Source organism: Balaenoptera physalus, assembly GCF_965194825.1.
Source record: "Balaenoptera physalus genome assembly, chromosome: 3".
Taxonomy (NCBI): Eukaryota; Metazoa; Chordata; class Mammalia; order Artiodactyla; family Balaenopteridae; genus Balaenoptera; species Balaenoptera physalus.
The window spans coordinates 71,836,751-71,854,541 of NC_138890.1; the positions used below are offsets into that span (position 1 = coordinate 71,836,751).

The following is a 17,791-nucleotide window of genomic DNA, read 5'->3' on the forward strand; positions in this document are numbered from 1 at the left end:
TAAAACTTCAGGAAGTCTGACTCATGACTTGAAAGCTGCTTGCTGTATTTGCCTGAGAAAAATGTTCCATCTGTTCTTGGTGGGAACAAGAAAAGAGAAATAGAATGAATTAACTGCTATTGGTGAGAAGAGAACAGCTTCTGGGCTGAGTGTTATCTCAAAGAGTTATTCCCTATGACTGTGCTTCAGAGGTCAGCAAACTTCTTCTGTCAAGGGCCAGATAGTAAATATTTTAAGCTTTGCGTGATAGAAGGTCTCTGTGCTAACTACGCAGCTCTGCCCTTGTCGTGTGAGAGCAGCCATGAGCAATGTATAAGTGAATGCGCGTGGCTGTGATCCAGTAAAACTTTATTTATAAAATCAGGAAGCTGGCTGGATTTTGCCTGCAGGCCTTGTTTGGGGACCTCTGCTCTGCTGTCATCAACTCTGAATTTCCCAGGGATGGGATTTTTTTCAGGGTGGCTCTGTCCACCAAATGTGAGTAGGGAAGCTGACCCCTCTGGGAACCAATAGTGGTGAGAGAAGCCAGTCCAAGAAAAAGCCAACAAACTTGGAGAGTGGCACTGAAAGAACTGCAGGGAACAAAAGCACAGTCCTGGTGACATTGTAAACTTCTGGATCAACTTTGCTGAAGCCTGCCTTACCTCGGGACTTTATGGTTATATAAGCCGGTAAATTCCTATTACCATTTTAGCCAAGCTGAGTTGGGTTTTCTTGTCACATGCCAACCAAAGTCTTCTACTGCTACACCATGATTATAGCTACATTAAATACATCAATGAACACTTTATGGTGGATGCGCCTGGTGTTCAATTTGTGTTTTATATCCAGTTAGAACTTTTGCTGACTAACTCAGAAAAGGAAATTTAACAACCAAAGCTCATTCCAAAATGAATTTACAGCCATTCATCTAAAAATTTCTAGGGCACTTTCATCATTTCTAAAGTGCTTGGGGACATTATCTTTCAAGTATCTATCATTCATATTTTATTTATAAAGCTCTCTTGTATTTTGGTTATATTGCTTCTGGCTCTTCGGTTATTCTACATAATAAAAACAAGCAAATTCACCCATCAATCTATAACCCCTCAAAGTTCTGACTCTAGTTGAGAAGAACTCTAAGTAAAAATAAGAGAGGCGCTCGCACTGCTTTCATAAATCAACTTCTTGTAAGATTTCTTTAATGCCTCAGAGTCAGCCCTAAACCTAAAACTGCAGGATGCTCTGATGACCGTTTTCTCTCTATAGCAGACAGGGTGGTGCCAGGCACTCAGGCAAAGTGCCTGGAAATGTTGTCCAAGTCCACCTAGAAACCTGGAATCTTGAACACAAGAAATGGTAAAGGCCTGACTCACAGCATTTACCCCAAAGATATGGAGCATTCCTGTGACATCTCTGAGTGAACGGCAGGAACTCAACACAATAGTACTGTCCCTCCTCACGCGCCCCCGCTCAGCACACCCTCAGACACGCCCTGTGCTCCCAGAACTTGACTGACTTGCTGATCACTTCTGGAGATTGTGTGATAAAAGTCCTCACCTTGTACAGCAGTTCCCACATTGGCCAAATGTCAGCACTCGTCAGGCCCAGGATGCCGTATGGACATTAGCAATGGGTCATTGATTTCGTTCATGCTGAGTCAGTCTCCTATGCTGCTGTAACAAATTACCAGAAACTTAGTAGCCTAAAACAACACATATTTTTAGTCTTATCATTCGTGTTTATTTTTCAAATTTTTTTATTGATGTATAGTTGATTTACAATATCGTATTAAGTTTCAGCTGTACAGCACAGCGAATATATATATATATATTCTGTCTCAGATTCTTTTCCCTTACAGCTTATTACAAAATAATAAGTATAGTTCTCTGTGCTATACAGTAGGTCCTTGCTGGTTATCTATTTTATACGTAATTGTGTGTATATGTTCATTCCAGCCTCCTAATTTATCCCTCTCCACACATGTGTCTGTGAGTCTCTTTTTATTTTGGAAATAAGTCCATTTGTGTGTGGTTTTTTTTTTTTAGATTCCACATATAAGCGATATCTTATGATACTTGTCTTTCTCTCTCTGGCTTGCTTCACTTAGTATAATAATCTCTAGGTCCATCCATGTTGCTGCAAATGGCATTATTTCACTCTTTTTTATGGCTGAGTAATATTCCATTGTATATATGTATCACATCTTCTATATCCATTCCTCTGTTGATGGACATTTAAGTTGCTTCCATGTCTTGGCTATTGTAAACAGTGCTGCAATGAACATCAGGGTGCATGTATCTTTTTGAATTATGGTTTTCTCTGGATATATGCCCAGGAGTGGGATTGCAGTATCATATGGTAGCTCTATTTTTAGTTTTTTAAGGAACCTCCATACTGTTCTCCATAGTAGCTGTACCAGCTAACATTTCCACCAATAGTGTAGGCGAGTTCCCTTTTCTCCACACCCTCTCGAGCATTTATTGTTTGTAGACTTTTTGATGATGGCCATTCTGACTGTTGTGAGGTGATACCTCATTGTAGTTGTGATTTGCATTTCCCTAATAATTAGCGATGTTGAGCATCTTTTCATGTGCCTTTTGGCCGTCTGTATGTCTTCTTTGGAGACTTCTACCCATTTTGATATTGAGCTGCATGAGCTGTTCGTATATTTTGGAACTGAAGGCCTTGTCGATCGCATCATTTGCAAATATTTTCTCCCATTCTATAGGTTGTCTTTGCATTTTGTTTATGGTTTCCTTTGCTGTGCAAAAGCTTTCAAGTTTAATTAGGTCCCATTTGTTTATTTTTGTTTTTATTTTCTTTACTTTAGGAGACGGATCCAAAAAGATATTGCTGTGATTTATGCCAAAGAGTGTCTTACCTATGTTTTCCTCTAAGAGTTTTATAATACTCCTCTTACAGTTCTTTAAAGCAGAAATCCGACATGGGTCCCAATGGGCTAAAAACAAAGTGTCAGCAGGGCTACAATTTTCTAAAGGCCCTAAGAAAGAGTTTTCTCATCTTTTTCAGCATCTAGAGGTTACCCACAGTCCTTGACTCACAGCTCCCTTCATTGTCCAAAACCAGCAATGGAGGACTGAGTCATTCTTATAGCAAATCCCTCCAATTTACATTCTGCCTCCCTCTTCCACTTGTAAAGACCCTTGTGATTATATTGGGCCATCCAGATAATCCAGGATAACCTCCCCATCTCAAGGCCAGATGATTAACAACCTTAGTTCCATCTACAACCTTAATTTCCCCTTTGCTGTGTGACAGCATAGTCATAAGTTGCAGGGATTAGAACCTGGACATCTCTGGGGGCCATTATTCTGCCTACCACAAGGGAGAATAAGGAAAAATAAACAAAATATATTAAAGTGGCAGGTGATGCTAAGAGCAATGGAGAAAAGCAAAGCAGGGGAGGGTATGGGGTATGCCGGACACGTGTGTCCTTTTACACAGGCGGATCAAAGAACGTCTCACGATTAGGAGACATCCAAGTAAAGATCTCCAAGAGATTAGGGAACTAGCCATGAAGATATTTGGGGGGAAGCTTTCCCACCAAAGGGAACAATAAGCGCCAAGGCCCGGAGGTGGGAGCAGGCTGGGAGGGTCTGAGGAACAAGAGGGAAAGCCATGCAGCTGAAGCTGCCTGAGGTGGGGAGGGAACGAGAGGAGACAAGGACAGAGAGGGAATGGTGAGGATCATGTCAGACTTTTGAAAGTCTGACATGTCATGTCAGGCTATTGAAAAGGACTTTAGATTTGACTCAGTGTAAAACGGAGAGGTTTTTTTCTTCAGTGTTTTTAGAAACCTTTTATTTTAAAATAATTTTCGATTTATAGAATAATTGCCATGATAATCCAGAAAGTTCCCAAATACTTTTCACTCAGTCTCCCTTCATGTGAACATCTTATATAACCACGGCACATTTACCAAAACTAAGTAATCGACGTTGGTTTAAAACTATACCTAAACTCCAGACTTTATTCATGTTTCACGGTTTTCCCACTAATGTCCTTTTCCTGTCTCGGGACTCCATGCTGGGCTTAGTCATCACCTCTCCTTACTCTCCTCCAATCGGTGACAGCTTCTCATTCTTGTTTTTTGTGACCTTGGTGCTTTTGAAGAGTACTAGTCAGGTATTTGTAAAATGTCTCTTGATTTGGATTTGTCTGATGTTTTCTCACAATGCAGGTTATGGGTTTTGGGGAGGAAGATGACAAAAATGAAGTGACCTTCTCATCATATATGATGGGGAACACGATGTCACCATGGTTTACTACTGGGGTTGTTAACTTTGATCACTTGATCCGAGTGATGTCTGCCAGGTTTCTCTGCTGCAAGTTTACTATTTTCCCCTTTTCATATTCTATTCATTAGAAATGAATCAAAAGTCCAGTCCACTCTCAGGAGGAGGAGAAATAGCTTCCACATCCTGGAGTGAGGAGCATCAGAGAATTTGTGGATGTATGTTAAAACCGCCTCAGTAATTACAGGCATACCCCATTTTATTGCGCTTCACAGATATTATGTTTTTTTACAAATCAAAGATTTGTGCAACCCTGCATTTGGCAAGTCTATGCACACCATTTTTCCAACAATATTTGCTCACTTCATATCTCTGTCACATTTTGGTAATTTTGACAACATGTCAAATATGTTTACTATTATTATATTTATTATGGTGATCTACGATTAGCGACCTTTGATGTTACTATTGTAATTGTTTGGGGGCCCCAGGAAGTGCACCCATATAAGATGGCAAAATTAATTGGTAAATGTGTGACTTCTGACTGCTCCATTGACTAGCCATTCCCCATCTCTCTTCCTCTCCTTGGTCCTTCCTATTCCTTGAGACACAACAATATTCAAATTAGGCCAATTAACAACCATACAATGGCCTCTAAGTGTTCAAGTGAAAGCGAGTCCATTGATACAGCAAACCTCATTGTTGTCTTATTTTAAGAAATTGCTGCAGGCACCCTAGGCTTCAGCAACCAGCACCCTGATCGGTCGGTAGCCATCACTACTGAGGCAAGAGCCTCCACCAGCATAAAAGATTATGACTAGCTGAAGGCTCAGATGACGGTTAGCATTTTTTAGCAATAAAGTATTTTTTTAATTAAGGAATGTACAGTTTTTAGACATAATGCTATTGCACACTTAATATACTACAGCATAGTGTACACTAAATTTCCTATGCACTGGGGAACCAAAATATTCGTGTGCCTTGCTTTATTGCAATATTTGCTGTATTTTGCAGTGGTCTGGAACCAAACCCAGATAACTTCCTGGTATTCCTGCAGTGAGTATTTTGGAGGAGGTACTTTGAAGCAATGAAAACATCCTGCTTCTCTCAAAGTTTTGCCCACTAATATTAGCATCTCTCAGTGGATCTTGACTGTAACAAGTGGTGCTTTAATGGTGATATTCTATTTCCTTAATTCCTTCTATGTTTAATATTTGGAGTTCTTCTGTAAGGAATTCTTCTGTGCCTTCTCCCTTATTCAGTTATTCATTTATTTATATGAGTATAAACTCACGGACAATCATTTTGTTCTTTGGACTGTAATCTGATACTATTGTTATTTATTTTGTTTCTCCGATAGTTCTGGCTTTGGACATTGGGAAGTCTTTCACATTGGCTCCTGTGTCCATTTGACATGCTCTGTTTTTTATTTTGTTTTGTTTTTAGCATATCTTCATCTCCTGATACTTACTCTAAGATGCTCCAGGCTCATCTTATATTTTTCCTGTCCCAGCCCTCAAATCAGCGATTTCTCTGAGGAGCCCTGGTTTCTTTTATTAGCGTATGCTTTAAGAAACAGAGATCTGGGTACAGTTTCAGTTTTGTCATTGGAGAGATTTGGGCAGCAGAAAGATACCTGTGACATGTTTTTAAAGGATCAGTTCTATGGCTGGGTTCAAAATAGCTACATGGGGGTGATTGCTGCAGTAATCCAGACTCCTTGACAGTCACGTAGAGAAGCTGTAGAGTGAAGCAATCCAGTCACTATGAAGTGCCTCAGAGGCCCATTCAAGGGCTCACACATGAAGCAAAATTATTCCTCATTCATGAAGCTTTTATTGAGCCCCACTGTGTCCCAGGTCCAGTGCTCTCTGCTGATGATACTGTTATGAAAAAGAGTTTTCCTCCTCCCCGGGGCATTCATAGTCTGGTACAACAGGTGCAGCCCTGTGGTAATCGGGGGAGCAAAGATTTGTAAAAGGTAAGGTGTTAACACAAAAGAGGGACTAGCTTTTTATTGGGAGAGAGTCACAGAAATCATAACACAAGGTGAAGAGTGTAGTTCTGGAGTCAGATTTACAGGGTTGGAATTGGGGTTCCCCATGTATTAGCTGATGACTCTGAATCTCTGAGCCTCAGTTTCCCTATGTGGACAGGACGACAGCACCCACCTGTCGAAGCGACCATGATGCATCCACCATGCAGTGTTGTCTTCATCCTGCATTTCTTGGTTCCCCTGCAGCTACGAGGGACCATATGTCAGACTGGTGGCCCAGAGAAGATGGGGGAAGTGGGGGGGGCACCACTCAGAGGTCTCCCTAAAACATCCTTGCGATTCTCCACATCCTCTCTGCCTTCTACACCAAAACTCCAGGATGGGCACGGAACCCAGGGCTCACAGCTTAAAAGTGAGCCCCACAGGAGGTGCTGCCAGCCAGGAATTTGTGCCCCAGACTCTGCACAAGAGCAGGAAACAAATAGTCTCGCTGAATTCTGCGACTGCTTATTGCAAGCTTCAGCCTGTCCTGATTAGCACGGCCCCTCAAAGGTGGCTGGAACGCCTAAGCAAGATAAAAAGCACGTGATAAGCCCTCAGTAGCTGATAGCCGTTACTGCATTACATGCTACAGAGAGGGGGCCACGCTATAGAGCTGGGACTTGAGGGGATCTGCTAGGTGGATGGGAGGTGATTGGAGTCAAGTGTTTTGAGTGGAGGGTAAACACTGACAAGTAAGGAAAGGAAAGGGGGATGGTGAGAGTGTTAGATGGGGGGAGGGGAAAAACTGACATGGAACAAAGGGAAGCAAGAGCCATCCAAACTGCGGACAGGGCAGCTGCTGGGAGGCGCCCTGGCCGCCAGGGTCCCGCCTCCGTCACACGCACACAGGGGAGGCGCCCAGCGCCTGCGCCGGCTCTGCTGATGGCTACTCAGAGCCTCGATGATGATTCCCCCTCAGCTGCTCCAGACCCAGATGGAGAAGGAGGCCTGGTTTTTCATTTGTCTCAACCTAATGACAAGATCCTTCCTGGACACTTGTTTTTACTCTTTGAAATGTGTTTCTTTTCTCACCTTCCGGTCACAGGAAGAGTCTTAATGGAGTTAGAATAGGAGAGGGAGCAGAAAGCCCCACAGAGGGGAGGCCAACCAAACAAAGGACAGAGGTGCCTTTGTCTCTCTGGGTTGTCAGGGAACAAAGGACAAATGTGCAGTATGGGGCTGGAAAAGCTGCAGTGGACGCTTTGCTTTAAAGTCCCCACTAAGCAATATAGACATGTCCCCAGGCTTAGGGGTTCAGCCCGTGGTCAAGTGAAAATTGTCATCTATGCAAAGCTAGCCAGCCTGGAAACTGAGGCAGCCTCGCTCGACCTTCCCAGCACTGCGGTCAAACCGGCCGAGTGGCCACCTAGCAGAGACGAGTCCTGACGCTCAAAAAGGCACTACCTATTTTCCTCTTTGCTTAAACTTACCAAAGTTCACTTATCCAAAAAGTCATTGTTCTGGGGCCTCTGTAAATGTTGTTGAGCTTTGGGGGTGGTTAAGTTACAGCTTTCGCTTGTGACACCAAGGAACCTTGTACACAACTGGAAAATTGACACCAAGCTGATTGGACCAAATCAACCAAATTTTTATAGAAATCTTATCCAGCAGAAAACTATACGTCAGAAAAAAATATAGCGGTCAGTGTTTCCAGATAAAAGGATCACCTGTGCCTGAAAAACAGGAAATAACTAAAACAAAGAAAAGCAGATCCAGAGAAATAAAATTTGGACGCATGTGAAATTTAGGAAACCTTTACAGTGAGCTGTCTGGGCTCCTGCCCACCAAATTCTTCCTCCATCCGTCTTCCCCTCCCACCTCCTTGCCTCCGTGGCTTTCCAGACTGACAGCCTACCAGTGAGCATTTGGGAGCGGTGCTTCTTGCTGAAGGACCCACTTTGACCAAGCCCCAGCTGCAGGACGGGCTTCTAAAAGAGCACCGTCCGTATAAATTAAAGCATATTAGCCATCGTGCCCTTTTCCTGGAAAGGAAACCACATCTACTTATGTGTATCTGGAAATCAAAACCTACTTGTCTGTGTCATTCTCGTGGACACGCCAAAACAAAACCAGGCCAGCCTGGCTTGGATGAGGGCTGAGCACACAAAGAGATCTATTCACGCCTTTGGACTTCAAGAGAATCATATGGTCCAACGAAGGTCAACAAAATGGTCACAGCCTGATTTCAAAGGTTAGTTTTTAAAGGTACAGTTCACTACGGCTGCTAAGAAAAAAAACCCTTTTTTTCTTTTAGACAAACACTCAGAGATAAGAAATAAGCATAGGAGGAACTGTGCAATCTGCCCTGTGGTCATGTCTCTTTAAGATATGCAGTTGGTGTTATATAGCGAGTTGGTTGTAAAGTCTAATTTTTAAAAAGCCTCCCATACTATGGGATTTACTCACATACTGTGGAAAACTGCCTAAAATATCTACAAGTATCATCACTATTTAAACGCACAAATTTCTTCCACGTCTTGGCAGGTAGAGTCTTTGGGGAAATTTTTTTCTTTCTTCAGCTTCCTTCCTTCCTTTTTTCTTTCCTCTTTCCCTATTTCTTCTCCCTCCTACCTGCCTTTGTTTCTATCATCCCTTTTTGACGAAAGAACAGGAAAGGAGAAAGATAGTAACATTTATTGAGCAGCTACTTTGATACAAGTGTTTCCATGTGTATTCAGCAACCATAAGCATGCATCCCCTGCCTTAATCTGAAAAAGCCAGTTGCACTTCCAGTGAATTCCCTTTAGTAGAGATTTATTTTTTTAAGTAACAAAGACAACTTATTAAGTGCACTGTTTTAAGATGTCAAAGTCCTTTGAATGACTTAATATGTCTAATCATACCTAAATTGCTGCCCTCCCATGTGATTGGCAGAGTATACATTTTCTGTTTTTGATATAGAAACACACACATATGCACAAACACATGTTCTTTCTTCTTCTTTACTGGTAACTTGCATGCTAAGTTTTCTTGGCTGTTGGTTCTCTCTGCCCCTGCGGGACTTAATTAGCCTCTGGGAAGAAGGTGTAACGTAAGCAGTCTTGAGGAAAGAAGTCTCTCTGTCCTTCCGAATAACTTTCTGACTTTCCCCAACCTTTGCTTCCTCTGCCCGCACCTTGCCTCACCCACTGTCAGCGTCCTCTGGCTCTCGGAGTCTACAAGGCCATGTGCTCCATCTTACACAGGATGGGAGCCAAGCGAGGGAGGAGGGACCTCGAATTGCTCAGTATTTTTCCAGAGAAATACCTATTATTCCTTCAGATTAGACGTCAATGGAATGAGACAGTTACTCGGATGGAAACAGGTTGAGCTTATTTAAAGGGTTATGTGGAAGCTTGAGAAATTAATAGACAGTGTCCCTTATGGGCATGCATTTCCACCTTGCCACCCCTGCCCTCACTTGGCCGGGCCCCTGCACTCCTTCCCAGGCTGCCTCCCAGCAGATGGGGTCCGAGGTCCCTTCTCAGACTCCCTCCGGCAAAGAGGAGAGAGTGGTCTGCAGCCTTTTTCGGGGATTTCATTCACTCTTAAATGTTTTTCCATCCAGTCAGTTCCTTCCTTTACTGCCGGTTGATCAGATTTTCTGCCAAGAAGGAATGAGAAGATTAACCTTCAAATATGCTTTGGACCAAATAAATGTTAAGCCATTGTTCCCACAGTGGCTTCTAAGATGCATTTGGGGAAGTTCAGTTTCTCCTGGGTTGCATCAGAGCCTCATGTTTGACAGGTGTGATCCTTTGACTTTCTAATGATAACAACCCGCACTTGTGGAGCTCTTTGCTTTCTTAATCTCCACAAAAAGTAGCAGGAAGGGACTATTTAGTCCTCATCCTATGATGAGGAAACAGACACAGAAAGGTTAAGTAGAGTGCGGCCTGGGACTGTCTGATTGAAAATCCCAGCCTTTTTCCCAACTACCCTTTTGCTTGTGTCAAGGAGGTTCTGGAAGACCGGCCCACACCCTTGGATGAGGCCGCAGGTGTGCCCCCGGCGTGCTCCAGGAGCCTTGTCTTCAGGTGGAGATGATGGTAGCAATAATCTCCCTGCTTATAAAGAGCCCGCTCTAGGTGCTCTCATGTGTCCTGGCTCATTTCACAGGGAGGAGGCTGAGTTTCGAGGTCACGTAGCCAAGGCAGAGGCGCTTCGTGCAAATGAAACGAGCTGTCCTTTATCAAGAAAGTGTCTTCTGTTTTCCCAGATGTCATGTGGTAAGGTTAGGAGTCTCTGAGAGGAAGATAAAAAGCATCTTCAATGTCCTAAATGTGTTTGGCCCCAGGACCCCTGGTGTGGCCAGAAGCACAGGGCCATTGCTATGTAAGACGCCTGGGGGATGCTGGTCTCGGTGACCTGATTTTAACAATTTTTCCAGGGTATGCATATAAATTCATTTATCAGTCTTTTTTGTTTTTTAATTCTAGAATGAAGCAGTTAATCTGCGGACATGGTGTGTGGCTGAGGATACCTGACGGGTGGCAACAGGGCCGAGAGAGTCGGGAGGAGGTGAAGGGGGTGGTGCATACAGGTAAGTGATTTAACCGCTCGTGGCCTCAGGTTTCTCACGTACAAAGTGGGTGTGATGATACCTTCCTTGAAGTGTTGTGAGGACCAGAGCAGAGAATGGCTGTTGGTACAGGGTATGTGTACGGTCAGTGGGGGCTGTTATTTACTCTTCTGTTACCTCTTAAAATGAGCAGTGTCATCGTGGGCAAGTTTTAAAAATAAGTGTAAGCCCCATTTCTTCCTCCATAAAACAGGGGTAAATGTTCCTAAAACAGTTGAACTGATATAAAACCTAGCCTGGGGCTTCCCTGGTGGCGCAGTGGTTGAGAATCCGCCTGCCAATGCAGGGGACACGGGTTCGAGCCCTGGTCTGGGAAGATCCCACACGCCGCGGAGCAACTAGGCCCATGAGTCACAGCTACTGAGCCTGCACTGTAGAGCCCGTGCTCCGCAACAAGAGAAGCCACGGCAATGAGAAGCCCGTGCACCACAACGAAGAGTAGCCCCTGCTCGCTGCAACTAGAGAAAGCCCACGCGCAGCAACGAAGATCCAATGCAGCCCAAAAAAATAAAGAAATAGAAAGAAAAAAAAAAAAGAATTGATACTATTTAAAACAAACAAACAAACAAACAAAACAAAACCTAGCCTGGAGCCAGGTATTCAGTGGCTTCTCAGTATGTGATGTGAACTTGTCCTCCGGCTGGCCCTGCCCTCACACAGGGAGCTCCCCCTTCACCCCGCTTGCCTCAGTCCTGGAGAAGATGGAGATTCCAAGGGCATGAAAACCTCGCACTGCTTAATCCTTTTTCGGCCTTCTACTTAGGCTAATTCCTTTATCCTGGGTTCATTAAGCTCATCCATCAAGGCTCACAACCTGGTGAGGAGCTGGTGGTTTAATTTCCATTTTTAGAGGGCACAGCACAAAGCACTGTGATTGAAGATCCTGCCTGGCAGCACTCAGAAATGCACGGCAGCTGCTGTCACAGAGCCCCTAATGCACTCGCTTCTACAGCCCGTGTTCCGTGTCCCCTGCCAGGTGCCAATTACAGCTCACCTGATACGGGGTCTGCCTGGGGTAGGCAGAGTCCCTGTCCGCACTCCACAGAACCAAATAGTTCCGTGGTGAATACTCACTGTCCTCTTTTTGTTCTTCTTTCAAAGCACAAGATTATGGATTAGGGAAAACATAGCAGATGCGAGAGAATCAGCCCAGTTTTGCTTGTATGAACTTCAGCAAGGTCTTGGCACAGGGGGTTGGGACCCTGAGGCCAAGCGGTGGAAACTGGATGGTTGGCAGTTTCTTTACGGCTTTGTTTCTGTGCAGCCCCATGCAGGGTGGCGTCAACCAGCATCTGAGCAGTTTTTCTTAACTTTCAATGGAACATCACGACTAGGTCTTATGGAAACAACTATACACTACAGGGTAGAGACTTGGCGAGTTTTATCTTGCAGTTTTGCTATCCGGGGCAGACATTCTGCCCATACCAACCATTTTCATTTGTTGCAGGATCAGAAATTAAACCGTGTGCAAAGTTCATATAAGGTTTTTACACATGAACCAACACGTGGTAAGAGCCAGAAAAGCGGCAGCAAAGACTATGTAGCCATGTAGTTTTGTTAAAAACATGTTCTCCATGTCTCCAACTTACTAATCTATGAATTCAAAGAGAATTCTGGGTCGTATGGTAGTTCTATTTTTAGTTTTTTAAGGAACCTCCATACTGTTCTCCATAGTGGCTATATCAATTTACATTCCCACCAACAGTGCGAGAGTGTTCCCTTTTCTCCACACCCTCTCCAGCATTTATTGTTTGTAGATTTTCTGATGATGGCCATTCTGATAGGTGTGAGGTGATACCTCAATGTAGTTTTGATTTGCATTTCTCTAATGATTAGTGATGTTGAGCATTCTTTCATGTGTTTGTTGGCAATCTGTATATCTTCTTTGGAGAAATGTCTATTTAGGTCTCTGCCCATTTTTGGATTGGGTTGTTTGTTTTTTTGTTATTGAGCTGCATGAGCTGCTTGCAAATCTTGGAGATTAATCCTTTGTCAGTTGCTTCATTTGCAAATATTTTCTCCCATTCTGAGAGTTGTCTTTTGGTCTTGTTTATGGTTTCCTTTGCTGTGCAAAAGCGACCCAGCAATCCCACTACTGGGCATATACCCTGAGAAAACCATAATTCAAAAAGAGTCATGTACCAAAATATTCATTGCAGCTCTATTTACAATAGCCAGGACATGGAAGCAACCTAAGTGTCCATCAACAGATGAATGGATAAAGAAGATGTGGCACATATATACAATGGAATATTACTCAGCCATAAAAAGAAACGAAATTGAGTTATTTGTAGTGAGGTGGATGGAGTTAGAGTCTGTCATACAGAGTGAAGTAAGTCAGAAAGAGAAAAACAAATACAGTATGCTAACACATATATATGGAATCTAAGGAAAAAAATAAAAGGTCATGAAGAACCTAGGGGCAAGACAGGAATAAAGACGCAGACCTACTAGAGAATGGACTTGAGGATACGGGGAGAGGGAAGGGTAAGCTGTGACAAAGTGAGAGAGTGGCATGGACATATATACACTACCAAACGTAAAATAGATAGCTAGTGGGAAGCAACCGCATAGCACAGGGAGATCAGCTCGGTGCTTTGTGATCACATAGAGGGGTGGGATAGGGAGGGGTGGGAGGGAGGGAGATGCAAGAGGGAAGAGATATGGGAACATATGTATATGTATAACTAATTCACTTTGTTATAAAGCAGAAACTAACACACCATTGTAAAGCAATTATACTCCAATAAAGATGTTAAAAAAAAAAAAATTCCAAATAGAGCAAAAGTGGCCTCTGTAACTACGACATGTAATTGTAAAGGGCCTTTCCATATTTCAGCTAGAACTCTGAGATTTTCCAAAAAAAAAAAAAAAAGAAGAAGTCTGAAAACATTAAAAAGTCAAAGTCAGCATGTTTGTTTTACTCAGTTGCAGAAATGGAGTTAATAAGGACAGGGTAGTACGGACGCTACGTTATTGCAAACCACTTCTGTGAGATTTTGCTGTGTTTGAAGTTCATGGGCGGTTATGTCGACATTTTACGTTCAACTGGTGCCCTCTAGCGACAGGGGAGCAGGCTCTGGCCGTGTGTTGTCTCATTTGAAAGCCAAAGAATTCCACTCTGCATAAAGTATCCTTAGCCAAATTTACAGGGAAGGGAGAGAAGAGGAGAAGCTGGGAGGCAAGAAGGTGCTTTGGAGTACGTTTGTAACTCAGAAGGCAAATCCCAGCAGCCATCTGCAGTTTACACAGTAGGGGTCTTACATGCCTGGAGAGGGCATGAGGACATTTCAGAGAAGAGGACGTTCTTCAGAGAGGGATCTCTGAGAGCCTCCCTAGTATGGGACCTGAGTTTTTCCAGCCTGCCTCAGATAAGTCAGATACACTCCAAAAATTACACAATTCCTCTTGGCTTGAGACCCTGGAATAATGAGGCAGAACGCAAATGTTCCACAATCCGTAGCCAGAACAGAACATGGACCTCTCATGAGCTGAAATCCTTTAGAGCCAGCAGAGGACCAAAGATGTATCCTACGTATGTATCCACTGTCCAAAGCCTTTCTTGCTATGGAAACAGATCCTTGGCCTGGAAGACCGTCCTCACGGATGGTACCGCCATTGTCTGGGGGCAGAGGCAACACTTGCTCTGAGCTGGCGTCATCACCTGGCTGTGGGACATCTTGCTTTCATCTGTCCTGGGCGCTGCTGCCGTAATCCAGGCCTTGCTCGTTTCCAGCTGAGACTGTTTTTATATCTTCCAAGTTGGCTTCTCTCTCCCTCGCTAATGAATGCATCTTTTACACTGCCACTAGCTGTTTCTATTTAAAAAAAAAAAAAGTATCTGGTGATCTTATGGGAAACTACAGTAACATGAAATGACCCCAACCCACTTCCTTCAGCCCCTTCTCCCCTTTCCCCAGACACAGAACATGCTGTCCTTCACTGAACATACCACATGTTCATCTTCCTGCTTTGCTCTCTATGCAGAACTTCTACCCCCTCCCCCCTGGCCATCCTTCCTGACCTGCAAGTGTCATCTCCTCTAGGAAGCATCCTCCACAGCCTAGTGTCTCCCACCCGTGATCCCGCAGCTGTTTTGACAGCAGCGTTGCTCCTGGAGTCTTGGTATCACTTGCTTATGCCTTTGTCTCTACTTTGACCTCCTCCAGAACAAAACGCAAGGCTTATTCTTTTTTTTTTTTTTAATTTATTTATTTATTTTAAACATCTTTATTGGAGTATAATTGCTTTACAATGGTGTTTTAGTTTCTGCTTTATAACAAAGTGAATCAGCTATATGTATACATACATCCCCATATCTCCTCCCTCTTGCATCTCCCTCCCTCCCACCCTCCCTATCCCACCCCTCTATGTGGTCACAAAGCACCGAGCTGATCTCCCTGTGCTATGCGGCTGCTTCCCACTAGCTATCTATTTTACATTTGGTAGTGTATATATGTCTATGCCACTCTCTCACCCTGTCATATCTTACCTCTCCCCCTCCCCATATCCTCAAGTCCATTCTCTAGTAGGTCTGCGTCTTTATTCCCGTCTTGCCACTAGGTTCTTCATGACCTTTATTTTCCCTTAGATTCCATATATATGTGTTAGCATACTGTATTTGCTTTTCTCTTTCTGACTTACTTCACTCTGTGTGACAGACTCTAACTCCATCCACCTCACTACAGATGTGGCACATATATACAATAACCATTGTATATATGTGCCACATCTTCTTTATCCATTCATCCGATGATGGACACTTAGGCTGCTTCCATGTCCTGGCTATTGTAAATAGAGCTGCAATGAACATTTTGGTACATGACTCTTTTTGAATTATGGTTTTCTCAGGGTATATGCCCAGTAGTGGGATTGCTGGGTCGTATGGTAGTTCTATTTTTAGTTTTTTAAGGAACCTCCATACTGTTCTCCATAGTGGCTGTATCAATTTACATTCCCACCAACAGTGCAAGAGGGTTCCCTTTTCTCCACACCCTCTCCAGCATTTATTGTTTCTAGATTTTTTGATGATGGCCATTCTGACCGGTGTGAGATGATACCTCATTGTAGTTTTGATTTGCATTTCTCTAATGATTAATGATGTTGAGCATTCTTTCATGTGTTTGTTGGCAATCTGTATATCTTCTTTGGAGAAATATCTGTTTAGGTCTTCTGCCCATTTTTGGATTGGGTTGTTTGTTTTTTTGTTATTGAGCTGCATGAGCTGCTTGTACATCTTGGAGATTAATCCTTTGTCAGTTGCTTCATTTGCAAATATTTTCTCCCATTCTGAGGGTTGTCTTTTGGTCTTGTTTATGGTTTCCTTTGCTGTGCAAAAGCTTTTAAGTTTCATTAGGTCCCATTTGTTTATTTGTGTTTTTATTTCCATTTCTCTAGAAGGTGGGTCAAAAAGGATCTTGCTGTGATTTATGTCATAGAGTGTTCTGCCTATGTTTTCCTCTAAGAGTTTGGTGTGTCTGGCCTTACATTTAGGTCTTTAATCCATTTTGAGTTTATTTTTGAGTATGGTGTCAGGGAGTGTTCTAATTTCATACTTTTACATGTACCTGTCCAATTTTCCCAGCACCACGTATTGAAGAGGCTGTCTTTTCTCCACTGTATATGCTTGCCTCCTTTATCAAAGATAAGGTGACCATATGTGCGTGGGTTTATCTCTGGGCTTTCTATCCTGTTCCATTAATCTATATTTCTGTTTTTGTGCCAGTACCAAACTGTCTTGATTACTGTAGCTTTGTAATATAGTCTGAAGTCAGGGAGCCTGATTCCTCCAGCTCCATTTTTCGTTCTCAAGATTGCTTTGGCTATTCGGGGTCTTTTGTGTTTCCATACAAATTGTGAAATTTTTTGTTCTAGTTCTGTGAAAAATGCCAGTGGTAGTTTGATAGGGATTGCATCGAATCTGTAGATTGCTTTGGGTAGTAGAGTCATTTTCACAATGTTGATTCTTCCTATCCAAGAACATGGTATATCTCTCCATCTATTTGTATCATCTTTAATTTCTTTCATCAGTGTCTTATAATTTTCTGCATACAGGTCTTTTGTCTCCTTAGGTAGGTTTATTCCTAGATATGTTACTCTTTTTGTTGCAATGGTAAACGGGAGTGTTTTCTTAATTTCACTTTCAGATTTTTCGTCATTAGTGTATATAAATGCAAGGGATTTCTGTGCATTAATTTTGTATCCTGCTACTTTACCAAATTCATTGATTAGCTCTAGTAGTTTTCTGGTAACATCTTTAGGATTCTCTATGTATAGTATCATGTCATCTGCAAACAGTGACAGCTTTACTTCTTCTTTTCCAATTTGGATTCCTTTATTTCTTTTTCTTCTCTTGTTGCTGTGGCTAACACTTCCAAAACTATGTTGAATAATAGTGGTGAGAGTGGGCAACCTTGTCTTGTTCCTGATCTTAGTGGAAATGGTTTCACTTTTTCACCATTGAGGACAATGTTGGCTGTGGGTTTGTCATATATGGCCTTTATTATGTTGAGGAAAGTTCCCTCTATGCCTACTTTCTGCAGGGCTTTTATCATAAATGGGTGTTGAATTTTGTCGAAAGCTTTCTCTGCATCTATGGAGATGATCATATGGTTTTTCTCCTTCAATTTGTTAATATGATGTATCACGTTGATTGATTTGCGTATATTGAAGAATCCTTGCATTCCATGAACAAACCCCACTTGATCATGGTGTATGATCCTTTTAATGTGCTGTTGCATTCTGTTTGCTAGTATTTTGTTGAGGATTTTTGCATCTATGTTCATCAGTGATATTGGCCTGTAGTTTTCTTTCTTTGTGACATCTTTGCCTGGTTTTGGTATCAGGGTGATGGTAGCCTCGTAGAATGAGTTTGGGAGTGTTCCTCCCTCTGCAATATTTTGGAAGAGTTTGAGAAGGGTAGGTGTTAGTTCTTCTCTAAATGTTTGATAGAAT

At 42.8% G+C, this 17,791-nt stretch overlaps 1 long non-coding RNA gene across 1 annotated transcript in view; it reads left to right on the plus strand.

Moving 5' to 3' along the window:
* The window catches only part of LOC309658879, a 294,436-nt gene that overhangs the window by 227,644 nt on the left and 49,001 nt on the right, over window positions 1–17,791 (plus strand). The window contains exon 2 of the long non-coding RNA XR_014262432.1: window positions 10,695–10,798. This is a non-coding gene — a long non-coding RNA (uncharacterized lncRNA). The remainder of the gene's footprint in view (window positions 1–10,694; window positions 10,799–17,791) is intronic.